The 13,544-nt window shown below is 32.5% G+C and overlaps 1 protein-coding gene across 3 annotated transcripts in view; it reads right to left on the bottom strand.

Annotated features, from left to right (window-relative positions):
• Positions 1 to 13,544, bottom strand: part of GRID2 (glutamate ionotropic receptor delta type subunit 2) — a 1,445,111-nt gene that overhangs the window by 1,163,198 nt on the left and 268,369 nt on the right. The gene's annotated exons all lie outside the window — the stretch shown is intronic.

Genomic DNA, 13,544 nt, shown 5'->3' with positions numbered 1-13,544 from the left:
AGCTAAGCAGGAATGTAGTGACTTCTTCCAAATGGAAATGATGAACAGCACATCGAAGCATTATTTCAGGCAGAGTTTTGGTGAGACAATATAGTAAGTCCCAAAATCTTCCGCAGGACAAAGAGACTGATACATTAGGACATCTCATATAATGATATCTTTAGGAATTGATAGTTTGAAGAATATTTTTTTCTGAACAATAGGAAGATTATATCAGGAAACTTTCTGAGAGCCATTCACACAGTGTATGGAAATCAAACTTCTATTGTAATCTTAATTTATTTTTCATTTTTCTTTTTATTTCTTCCTTTCTTTTTTTAAATTTTGAATAAGGTTTTCAATATCTTTTACAATATAAATTCAATACTATTAGACACATAGAAATCTCTGAGCAGAGACAATTTGAGAACTATTTCTTAAGAACCAACCAACATAAATCCTAATGGATAATTACAGTCTTTTTCGCATAAATACAATAATGATGATGTTAAGAATTGTGGCTAACTTGACTGCCTGTTAACAGGGTATTGGTTAAACATACCAGTTCTAGGAGTAAACTGATTTCAAATTCTAACTGCCATTTGTTAAGCATATGACCCTGAACAAAGGATTCATTCTAAACCCCTTATTCATCATCTGTAAATTCTAATGATGATACCTATCTGTAAGGGCTATTAACTGTATTAAATGAGATTATCCATATAAAATGTAAATAAATTGTGTTAACTGAATAGCAGATTTTCACTAAATGCTAGGTTTTATTTTAATTTTTATTTATTTTTATTTTATATTATTTTTTTGAAAGACAGAAAGAGCTTATGAGTGTGAGTTGGGGGCAGAGAGAGGGCGACAGATGTTTGGACTCGGGCTCTGTACTGACAGCAGAAGAGTCTGATGGGGGGCTGGGACTCATGAATGGCAGGATCATGAACTGAGGCAAAGTCTGGTGCCTAACTGACTGAGCCACCGATGTGCCCCTTTTTTATTTTTAATTACTGTAATCCAAACAGTGCTTAACATTTTCTATTAATATTTTTTCCATATTACAAAATCTCACTTAATCCTTAAAATAATTAAGTGGTATGTATACTGTTACATACACATAGTTATGAAAATTAAGTTTCAGTGCAAGGAATATGCCAGAGGAATAAGGGCCAGATTTCTTGACTCCTTGACTCCAATATCTTTACTCTAAGTCACCATGGATATTGCCTTTCAGGATTATGACCGTAAGAAACAAAAGTATTTTTAATAGGATCCTGACTTTACTGCAAATCTGGGAGATTCTTTTCCATCTGGCTATGCATGCTTTATTTGTATTCATTATGATTCTGCTGGTGCTAGGAGCACATTTTTAAATGGTTTATTTTGAAATTATAAATATCGGGCCAGTGTACTTCTTGCCCTTGTGAGTGAACCAAATGCATTTCCCCCGGAAAAAAGGAAAAAAAAAAAGAAAGACATACACCTCAGGGTCAATAACACGATAAAAGAATGACTACACATACATATCTACATACATATCTATATAATACTCCTTGTAGTATTATATAGATATGTATGACATTAAAGACATTAAAATGTCTTTTTCCAATATGTAAACGTATATGGGTTTTATATACGCACACACAGAGAGATAAACACAGACTACATATAAGGACACAAACACGCATATACGTGTTTATATATATCCATACATACACACATATGTATATATAGAAACAGACCTTTTACATCAGCTAGTTCTGTTGATTTTATGCATTTGTGACTAAAGCCCAAAACCTTCTAGTAAAAGACAGATCATGATATTAAACATGCATTATTAGAGTCAATACATGATAAAGCAAGGGTGAAAATATGTCCACTTCTGACAGGTGTGGCAGGTTACTTTTGCCCTCTTCACCTTAAGCAGCCTCATTATAGGAAGGCAATTATCAATTTTTACTAGAGAAGACACAGTGTCTAACAGGCCTTTGTGTGAACCTAGGTTTCTCTTGTCACTGCTCTTTTATATTTGCATGGATTGTACTAACTTTGATCAACCTCTTCAAACCCTTGCTTTCTATTTCCTAAAGTATATTCTAAGTACATGCTAAGATCATGAGAAAGAATGAAGAACTTTTTAATTGAAAAAAAAAGTACTCCCTAATTATATTATAAATATCTATTAGCTCAGGATATTAATATTTTATTAATATAATCAAGGATAATAAATATTATGGATGTTAGCTTTTGGCCTAGCATCTAATTTCTGAATCAGATTGAAATCTACTCTAGAAATTGTTTCTGTGAAATTATTTAGGCAATAAATGTTAGATTTGTCTTGCTGATTTTAAACATCATTCATAAGGGGCACCTGGGTGGCTCAGTCGGTTAAGCATCCGACTTCCGCTTAGGTTATGATCTCGCGGTTCGTGGGTTCGAGCCCCACGTCGAACTCTGTGCTGACTGCCAGCTCAGAGCCTGGAGCCTGTTTCAGAGTCTGTGACTCCCTCTCTCTCTGACCTTGCCCTGCTCACGCTGTCTCGCTGTCTCTCTCTCTCTCTCCTAGAAATAAATAAAACATTAAAAAAATTTAAAAAAAATAAAATAAACATCATAAGACTCATTTTAATTTGTGATAACTGTTATGAGAATCTAGATTCATCATCATGTTGAAATTTAATATGATCAGATTCAGATCTTTATTTCTTTAAAGATCACAAATTTCTTTAAAAGTTTGTTAGAAAATGTGATATAAATGTACTATATAATTGGAGCTGCATTAACCAATTCATTTCAAAGCAGATAATCTAAATGTCTACTCACAAAGAAGTAATGTATGTTTATATAAAGATCCTTCAGCTTGTCATGGATTCTAAATGGGTCCTTTCAAAGAAGAGTTTCTAATCAACCTTGTTTTAAAGTGGGTGATATCGCTGACTTCTGCTGAGTACTGGTAACACATTCTAATGGGACATTTTACTGCTACCTGACAGAACAGTTAAGACTGCCTTAAATATTAAGCCTGGCTAATAAACGGCAGAAACCTACAGAAATGATAGCAAATTAGTCAATTCCATGCTGAAGTAGGATATACTGAAAAGAAATGCACAAAAGAAGCAGTTCTTTTTTTTTTTTTCAAACAGCAAAAAGTACACAGAAGAAACGTTTCATCTTACTGCACACAGCATAACCAAAGAACAGGAAATCCTATCAACATTTCAAATCCAGTTATTTATTTACTCTTTTTCTTCAGCTATAAAATCTCATCTTAGATTTGGCTTTATACCAAAGAGTACATGCAGCATTTTGTATTAAACACAAGTATTCTGAAAACAGCCCAGTGAGTTCCACATGTAGAATCTCATGAAAGAAGGTTCCTATTTCACGCACTTCCAAGAGTACAGCACCTCCATCTCTTTATCCTTTGTATCAATACACACACATTACCAGTGTAATCCAATCTCAAACATCTTAGATTTACTTTTTTTGAAATTTATAAAGATCCTTGAGTGCAACATTCATAACTATATAGTTGACATGATGACCCAGCATTTAGTGCTTTCCCAGCAATTTTTGTTAGCATTTTTTTTTTTACTGTCAGTTTTATTTTACAACCTTGAGGTAAAAAGAAGATTGAAATTTATTGTCAAAAGGAAATAATTCTTCCATTACTTACACACGCATGCACACACACACACAGTTTGATCAACAAATTATATACCATTTACACTTCACACTGATCAAACTAGAAGGAATAATAACCAAGCAATAAAACAGACTAGGAATACCTCCTAAAATTTGTAATCAGTCATTTCCATTCTTAGGTAATGATGATGATATGTTCCTTCTTTGAGGGGGGAATGGCTTTACTTATACAGAAGAACGACATAAATGGACAAGGACACATATATGTTTTTAAATACAAACATCATGTTTACTTGTCTTCTTATATCTTATATCTTAGAAAGTAAAGACTTACAGTTTATATAAATGTTAAAAATATGCTGATGTCTTTGTTTTTCTTTTACTTTTTGTGAAGGGTGATCAGTACAAGTCAGTATTTTATGCCATGAATCATTTTACATAGATTCATATTTGCAAATATGCCTAGCAATAAACATTTATAAGAAGTTACTGATCTGATCAACTCAATAATTCTCAAAAACATTAGAAGTTTTGAGAAACAGTAAGTTTAGAAATATTTTTACCTTCTTGTCTTTATCCATGGTGTTGCCTCCATCATGGAGGTATATAAGCTTTGTCTCATTAGCAAAATACAATTTCACAGGTCATAGGAGCTATTTATATATTTTGAGTGTTAAAAGGGAACCTGGATATATTAGATATTCAAGAAATAGTAACACAGTAACCTTTCCTTATGTTTAGTTAGACATAATATTAAAAAATACAATACCCAGATTCAAAGACAGGAGAATAATGTGACTTACAACTAACTCTAAATCAAAACAAAAGTAGACTTGCTAATGTATTTGTATGTGCATTTATTTTCAATGGCATTATTATCATAACTCCAGAATGCCCATTAAAATAATCAACACAGGGATAATCTTAAAAGTCAAGCTTCATTGTTTCTTAAGAAATAATTTGCTGATAAGACAGTTGATATCTACTACATATTGAATCAGATCATAACAAAATTAAGATGCCTTGATAAGATGACCATGAAAATGGGCAACTGAGATTGCATAGACTCACAGTTGAAAGACATTTTAGAGATGGTATATAAAAACTCCACTTCTTCAGAAAATGTAGTGAAAATATTTTAAGTGATTTGAATAAAATTACACAGCCAGAATTTAGATGGGACGGAATAGGAATTTAGGTTTTCTGGTTTCAAGTTTGGAGCTGTTTCTTCCATATTATGTTTCGTTGTTTCATTTCAAGCATTTACGTGACAAAAAAACATATACATACACACAGTGTCAGATATATATATGTATATATAATTGCATATGTACATTCAGTAACTGGTACTACATCTGGTGATTCACATATCAAATTCATCTACTATAAGCCATTAAGTATTAAAAATTGAAGAATCAGAGCATAACTTGAACATAAGAATATTTCTACATAAAATGCGTTTGATTTGCCCTAGAGTCATCAACAATTTAACTTAGGAAGTTAAATAAAGAAAAAAAGCAAAACTCTGTTTTGGGACAATTTATTGGTCACAGTAGAGTTTAAGTTTTGCAGAGCTATTCAGAATTGTTAAATCGCCATACATATTCACTGTTTTAGATACTACTATTCACAAGTAGGTTTTTTTTAATTCTAATAATTATCTGCATACACATAGTTGTATGTTGTGCAGATATACATATAAGAGTTCTTTAGGGACGCCTGGGTGGTCCAGTCAGTTAAGTGTCTGACTCTTGATTTAGGCTCAGGTCATGACCCCAGGGTTGTGGGATCCAGCACGGCATTAGGCTCTGTCCTGGAAGCACAAAGCAAGCTTAGGATTCTCTCCCTCCCTCTATCTGCCCCTCCTCCAGTCGCATGCTCTTGCTTTCTCTCTCTCTCTCTCTCTCAATAAAAAAATATTTTTTAAAAAGAGATGTTTAACTTCTTTTGCATCTAGTAATGGTATCCCCACTAGGTCAGTGGAGACTGTATACACATTTCAAAAGAAGCACAAATAATCAAAGATATTATAAATACCTCAAAAATCAGATTTCTCCTTTATTTCACCCTCCACTTATATTGTTCTCAGTTGGAAGAAACAAGGTTAAACATACTACTAGACAACATTAAAAATTACCAGAATTGTAACCTAATGAAATAAGCATTTTCCATACCACCTGGCATCTTTGAGTATACAGACTACTATTTCAGTGGGATATTATTACAATGAAGGTTGTGTGTGTGTGTGTGTGTGTGTGTGTGTAAAGCTATCGGCATGCATGTGTGTATGTGTGTATGTATATATAAAGCAATCGGCCCAGATAATATTAATTACATTGAGATATCTTCCATGGATTCTGTATTACAAATGTTGTCTGCAGTCCCTTCTCATTCAACAGAAATTTTCCCGATATATTCAATGTTAATGTCTTAACAGTCATGAATGGGGTTTTTAGAACTCTTTCTCCTTTTAACAAAAGGTATATTTTCCCCAGTTCACCCTATCTAACCCTTCGCACTCTGACTAAGGAAGTAAACTGAAACAATAATTCTAACTGTTGGAAAGGAAGTACTGGATATACACCAAATTCATGAAAATTAGCAAATATTATTCTGAATCCAAGACAATTTTATTCTGTTGTCTTTCTGTCAAGTTTATAATAATTGAAATAATAACAGTGAACTCAATTAGCATGTGTTAGTAATAAGCACTGTACTAAGTGGTTAGCTGGGTTATCATTTAGTTTTGATGAAAAAGCATTGACAGAAAATAAGACTCAGATTAAATTATCTTCCCATGACCCAAAGCAAGTAGTGACTGGCAGAATTCAAAGTTCTCAGTTTCAAAACTTTCCTAAAAAAACTACAAGTTAATATATGACAATGTATTCGTTATCATAAATTTCTATACTACCAAGTGATAGGAACATTTTTATTTTCATAACTATCACAATTAAATTTTATTTGTACGTTAAAATTCCTAAATAGGCTTTAATATTTTTGTAGGTTTTTTTAAGTTTATTTATTGAGAGAGAGGGAGAAAGAAAGTGGGAGAGGGACAGAGAGAATCTCAAGCAGGCTCTGTACTAGCTGCACAGAGCCCAATGTGGGTCTTGAACTTATGAACCCTGAGATCATGATTTGAGCTGAAACCAAGTCAAATGCTGAACCAGCTGAACCACCTCGGTGGCCCTGTTGGGAGAAATTTTTATTAACTATGACTAGCATATAAAAGTGTTCAAATAATATTTTTGCATATTTTTGTAGATATAATATTTACCACAATGATTTAAACTATACTATTTAAAGAATAGTTTAGCCCAAGTATTTACACAATTTTTCTCAAACTTTATTTTTTTTCAATAATCTCATGTATACAAGAAATTAAACTGAGATAAATTTCTAAACATTAGGTTTAATGACAATTTTCGTAGTTACTTTAGAGTAATGTTAAGTGGGTTCCAGTAACATACGGACTTTGATATGTTCTTAAATGCAGGGTTCATAACAAATTTCTAGCCTTTCATTTCTTAAAGAGTTCAATTTTTTTTTTTCACTTAGTGACTAATGATCCTCATAGAATGACAATGCCAGAGTCATTGACTTTATGTATTAAAGGCCTTTAATAGTTTACTTGGGTCTGTAATATTCAAATTGTGACCATGTATAGAAACTAACTGGTTCATTATCTCCCAGTGTCTAATGCTTACTCAGCACTTTGTTCTTAGAGTTCAAAGTACATTAGAATATTAACTTCCACTTTAACCACGATGATCATCTAGTTGATAAGTTTTAAAGATAGATAATCAATAAAGAATATTGCCAAGATCACAGAGGGAATTAGTTAGGGATATAGTGTAGAAAGATACAACTGTAAAGAGATAAAATTCAATGCAGATCACGAAAATGATCATATAAAAATACTCGAAGACACATTATAAATTTTGAAATATTTTTATATTACAGATATCTTTAAATAATCTTTTTTTTCCAAAATATTATGTTAAAGTGACTTAAGATGAGAAGAGCAAATCATAGACTAAAAAGCCAAAATTTAAATGACTGTCTCTTAAGATTTCAGACAAGGGCATTTATGTTGGAATTTAAGTTGTAACATTGCATCACAGGGTGAGCTAAGTCGAATTCATGAAGGGGTTCTTCATTCTAACATGGCCTTTTACTCAGCCCAACTCTCCAATGACATTTTAATTCATATTTCTTTTAAAATGTTTGCAAAGTTATACAGAAACCCAAACCAAATTTAAACTGATTAATAGCTTCACTTGAATATCTGACTTGCCTGTATGTTTTCCAGAAGTTTGTAGGACAGAAGGAAATACAGGCTGCTTAAGTAAAAGATAATTTGACTTGTCCAGGTAGAAGATATAGGAATCTAATCTTTAAAACAATTAATTTGTGTTGGAACATAGATCCTCTCTGAAAAGCTTTGCATTTGTATCTAAGTCTGGGGTTTGGGGACTATATATATATATATATATCCCAAATCCGTTCTTCTAAAAAGAATTATTTGGAATTTCCAAAAGAGCATTAGATATTGAAAGATCAGTAATCAAGTCGTTATAAAAATAGCACTATTTAGGGGCGCCTGGGTGGCTTAGTCGNAAAAAAAAAAATAGCACTATTTACAAAGGACTCTGGGAAGATGGTGGAGTAAGAGGAGTGGAGTCAGGAAATTGTTTCCCTGTCTAGACAACAATTGTATTGGTAGATTCTGTCTGATGTAACTATTTTGTAACTTTGAAACATATTAAAGGACTGCAATTTCCAGAGAAAGGCTTAGAGGTTAAACTCTGGTTAATTTTGGTCAACTTCAGCCCTTAATACAGTAACAGCTACCCATCTTCCACCCCTCAGCCATCTGGCAGGCATCTGTAGGCCTCTTCAGGAGCACCTGGCACATAGTTTGTAGGAGCCAGAGTGGGCAAAAAGAATTCTTTCCTCTAAATACCAGGGATCTGTGCTGTGGCACACATGGCTGATTCTGCTTCTCATCTTAGAGGGTAGAAAAAGAAACAGGAAACCAGTATTCCTGCACTCCACTTTCCCCTCTCTACTCCTCTCCTTTTTGCAAACCCCCACCCCCTCCCCACTATGGCTGGAGTGACTTCCAGAAGATTTAAAGAGCCAGTTCTCTTGTTTTCCCCCTTCATTTTTCTATTTTTCTCCTTTGGGAGCCAGACAATACCAACCAGGATATTCAACAGCAGCTATATACAGATAAATTAAAAAGTCAATATACATGCCTAGAAAAAGATGGGGGTGGAGAAGGAACTGAAAAGACTTTAAATTTATATTTCAGGTTGATTGTTGACACAGGGACAACCTACAAAAATTTTTTAAAAAGACACAAATAAAAACAAAAACAAAGAAGAGTAAACTCTGAGGAAAGAGGAGAACCTGACTTTCAGATATAACGTATTTTTAGATTGATATATCCAGTTTTAAACAAAAAAGCATATAGTATACAAAGAACACAGGAAATTATGGCCCATTTGAAGGGGGAAAAAACCCTAAATTAACAGAAACCATCCCGGAAAATATCTAGTGGTAGATCTATTAGAGGAAGATTTTAAAACAGCTGCCTTAAGGATGATCAACAAACTAAACAAAGATACAGAAAAAGTCAAGAAAACAATGGATGGGCAAATAGAAATATCAATAAAGGTACTGAAGACCTAAAGGGAAACCAAAAACAAATTCTGGAACTGGAAAGTACAATAATAGAAATGAAAATCACTAGAAGGCCTCAAAGAGCAGGCAGAAGAATCAGTGACCTTGAAGATATGACAATAGAAATTATGAGGTCTGAGAAAGAGGAAAAAAATGATTGAAGAAAAGTGAACAAAATTTAAAAGACCTGTGAGACAACATTAAGAAGACCAACACATGCACTGTGGGATTCTCATAGGAAAAGAGAGAATAACTGAGGAAATTATAACTTAAAACTTCCCAAATTTGATAAAAGACATATAAACATCCGAGAAACTCAGTGAACTCAAGACAGAAGAAACCAAAGAAACTAACACTAAGAAACATTATAATTCAACTCTCAAAAGCAAAACACATAGGGAAAAATCTTGAATGCAGGAAAATGGAAGGCACTCATATACAAGGGATCCTCAGTAAGATTATCAACAGACTTCTCATTAGAAACTTTGGAGGCCAGAAGGCATCAGGCAAAACTAAAGGAGAAATTAAGATATACCCAGATAAACAAAAGTTAAGGGTGTTCATTAGCATTACATCTGCTTTCCAAGAAATTCTCAATGGAATCCTTCAGTGAAACGAAAGGACATGCCATTGCAGCTCAAAGTCATATGAAGATTATTTGAGACTAATAGACTTTTTAAAATATTAGCATATGTTTTGCAGCACACAACGTAAATAAATGCAATTTTATGACATCAACAATCAAAAGGGCTGGATATGGAGGTATAAAGGAGCGGAGTTTTTGGTTATTATTGAAATTTAGCTGGTATAAATTCAAATTTGAGTGTTATAACTTTAGGATGTTAAGTATAATCCTCATGGTGATTACAAAGAAAACTGTGATGGAATATACATAAAAGAAAATGAGAAAGGAATTTAAACGTTTAAATGTAAAACCATAAAACTTTGAATGTTACCAAAAAACAATTAAATAAAAAAGAAGACAGTAGTGCGGGAAATGAGAGGCAAGAAAGCTACTAAGATTCAAGGAAAACAAATAACAAAATGACATAAGTCCCCTCAGTAATTATTTCACATGTAAATGTTATAAGCTCTTCCATCAAAAGACAGAATTTGGCAAAAAGGTTAAAAACAAACAAAAACAATGATCCAACAATATACTATTTACAAGAGACTCACAAATTAATTGTAAATCATATATCTGATAAGAAATTAATATCCAGATATAGGGAGACTCCTAAAACTCAAAAACCAGACAATCTGCTTCAAAACTGTACAAAGAACCTGAATAGATATTTTTCCAAAGTAGATATCTAAGTGCTAAATAAGTTCATGAAAAGATGCTCCATATCACTAATCATTAAGAAAATAAAATTCAAAAGTACATTGAGATATCACCTCATACTATTAAGAATTGCTACTCTCAAAAATAACCCGAAAATAAGAAGCATATGCAAAGATGTAGAGAAAGTGGAACCTTTCTGTAACAATGTTGATAATGTAAAATGGTACAGCTGCTGTGGAAAACAGCATGGTAGTCCTAAAAACAAAGAAACAAACAAAAAAACATAGAATTATCATGTGATTCAACATTTTTTACTTATGACTATATAACTCAAAAAATTGAGAAAAGCATCTTGAAGAGATATTTGTACACTCATATTCATAGTAGCATTATTCTTAATAGCTAAAACATAGAAGTAACCTAAGTGTTTACTGATAGATGAATGGACAATAAAAATACACATACAATGAAATACTATTCAGCCATAAGAATGAAAGAAATTCTGGAGTGCCTGGGTCACTCAGTCAGTTTAGCATCTGACCTTTGATTTTGGCTCAGGTCATTATCTCACAGTACATGGGATCAAGCCCCAAGTTGTTCTCTGTGCTGGCAGTACAGAGCCTGCTTGTGAGATTTTCTATCCCGCTCTCTCTCTGCTCCTTTCCTGCTTGTGTTTTTTTTTTTTTTCTCTCAAATAAACTTTAAAAAAATTAAAGTTTTAAAAAACAGAATGAACTAATTTCTGACATATGATATAACAAAGATGAGCTTTGAGGATTTTATGCTAAGTGAAATAAGCCAGTTGCGATTAAATAAAACCTAGATGAATCTATTATATGAAATACTGAGTAGTCAAAATCATAGAGATAGACACTAGACTGGTAGAGTTCTGGGGCTTAAGGAGAGGAGTTTGGAGAGGGGCTATTAAATAGGTATAGAATTTCAGTTTTACAAGATGAAAGGAGTTTTGAAAACAGATATTTATGAAAGTAGCACAAGTTTATGAATGTACTGAACACAATGAAACTGTATACTTAATAATGATTAACATGATACATTTTACCTTATGTATATTTTACTACTAAAATAAAATGGAAAAGAATTGATTGTTTAACTCTTCAATTTTTCCATATTTTCAAACTGAATCTGTGAAGTTTTATAATCCAGAATTTTATACCTTGTTTCAATCCCTTTCTCCATATCTATCATACATTTGTTTGAAGCAATTCCTGTTATTGCAAATTTAACTGCCATGACAAGAAAGGAAAGAAACGGTTTCTGAAAAGAGACTTTTTAAACACTGCACAGTAGTTCAAATGGTTCCCAAACTGAAATGATGCACTTAAAAAAAAAAAAAAAAGGGAAGAAGGTAGCCTCTTAAAAAGCACATTCACTGAGAAGACTTACAGATAATATTAGATGGAACAGACATAACTTTTTTTCCCTTTTATAACAATTCCCTAGATCTTTTAATACTACCTTCAATCACCATAAAAATGGTGAGAACTGGTATGGTAAAATCATATGTAAAAGAAATACCTGCATGAAACAAAACAGTGTGAATTCTATACTCTTTGAAGTGTAAAACTAATTTTGCACACAAATAGTTTAGTTTAAGCTGTCTTCTACATAGTAAAAAAAGTAAAAAAAAAATCCACTTTGCTTCTAGATAAAAAAGAGTAATTTACCAATCTGAGTTGACTTAGATAAGTCACTTGAAATTAAGCACTTTAGAATGTAAAACATTGTCTTCACAGATAAGTCTCTTGAAATTAAGTACTTTAGAACTGTCAAACACTGTCTTCATTTCTAAAGGAAAGAAGGCATCCTGTGGTAGATTTCAGGTAGGAAATAGTATGCTTCCGACATAATTCTCAAACTTCATATTTTTTTAACTCTGAATTCACTTGTTATTTTATCTTCATTATTAACATTTTTAACAAATAAAACCAAAAATTTTATGGGAATCTAAGAACCTCTTTCCAACATGTCATATTTTGTGTTGTCTCATACACTGTTTCATATACATATACTGAGGAAATGTGTTAGGGAGCAGGACACAGCTATTACTGAGTTGCTTTACAAAGTATTTCCTGAACAATGAGAAAACAGTGGTTCTCTAATAGCTGTAGAGTTCACAACAGTAAGTGAGATATGAGTTTCCTTACAAGGATGACAATATTTTCTAGGTATTTATTAGCTGTAAGTGGTTGCAAAATGGACCCAATTTGTCTCATTTCTAAAGATCTGTTTCATAATCATAGGGTTGTGTTTTTTTTGCCATATACAAACCAAATATTTAAGAGAAATCAACTTTCAACTACTATTTTAAATTCTTGCCGACAATAAATCTTACATATATGTCCAAAGTTGTGTGTATGCATGCTTGCCACTGGGAGCTTATTGTTAAAAAAGAGTAATAATATTATTAAACTTTGAAATTCCTGTCTTCATTCTCATATTATAGGTGAGGATATTAAATTATGCAATCACCATGTAAGATGAATTACCAAATACAAAGTTAGAAGAAAGTAAAAGAACTAGGACTTGAATAGAGAACTTTCTATATTCAAAAACCTATAGCTCTTATACTAATAAACTCTATGTTTGAAAGTTTAGTCCACAGGAGAGAAAAAATATTCTGTTTTTAGAATTGCATGTGCTAAAAAAGAGTCAACAATGAATACCTTCAAACTGTGTCCTTAATTCATCTCTTTAGGCAGTCTGACTCAATGACATATGTAGTCTTCCTCTTTTGAAGAAAAAGAAAATAAAATAGAAGCTGGAAAGAAGTGATAACTTAAATGAGCTGTGGACCATACTAAAAGAGATGACAGAGAATACACTATGGCCTTTTATTAACCTCTTGAGGAATGATTTTAAAAGTCAAAATATGTCCAGTAAAAATCTTACTTATGGTACTTCATGTAAAGCAATT

Source organism: Crocuta crocuta, unplaced genomic scaffold, assembly GCF_008692635.1.
Source record: "Crocuta crocuta isolate KB4526 unplaced genomic scaffold, BGI_CrCroc_1.0 scaffold83, whole genome shotgun sequence".
NCBI classification, from domain to species: domain Eukaryota; kingdom Metazoa; phylum Chordata; class Mammalia; order Carnivora; family Hyaenidae; genus Crocuta; species Crocuta crocuta.
This window is presented reverse-complemented; position numbering and strand designations above follow the sequence as displayed.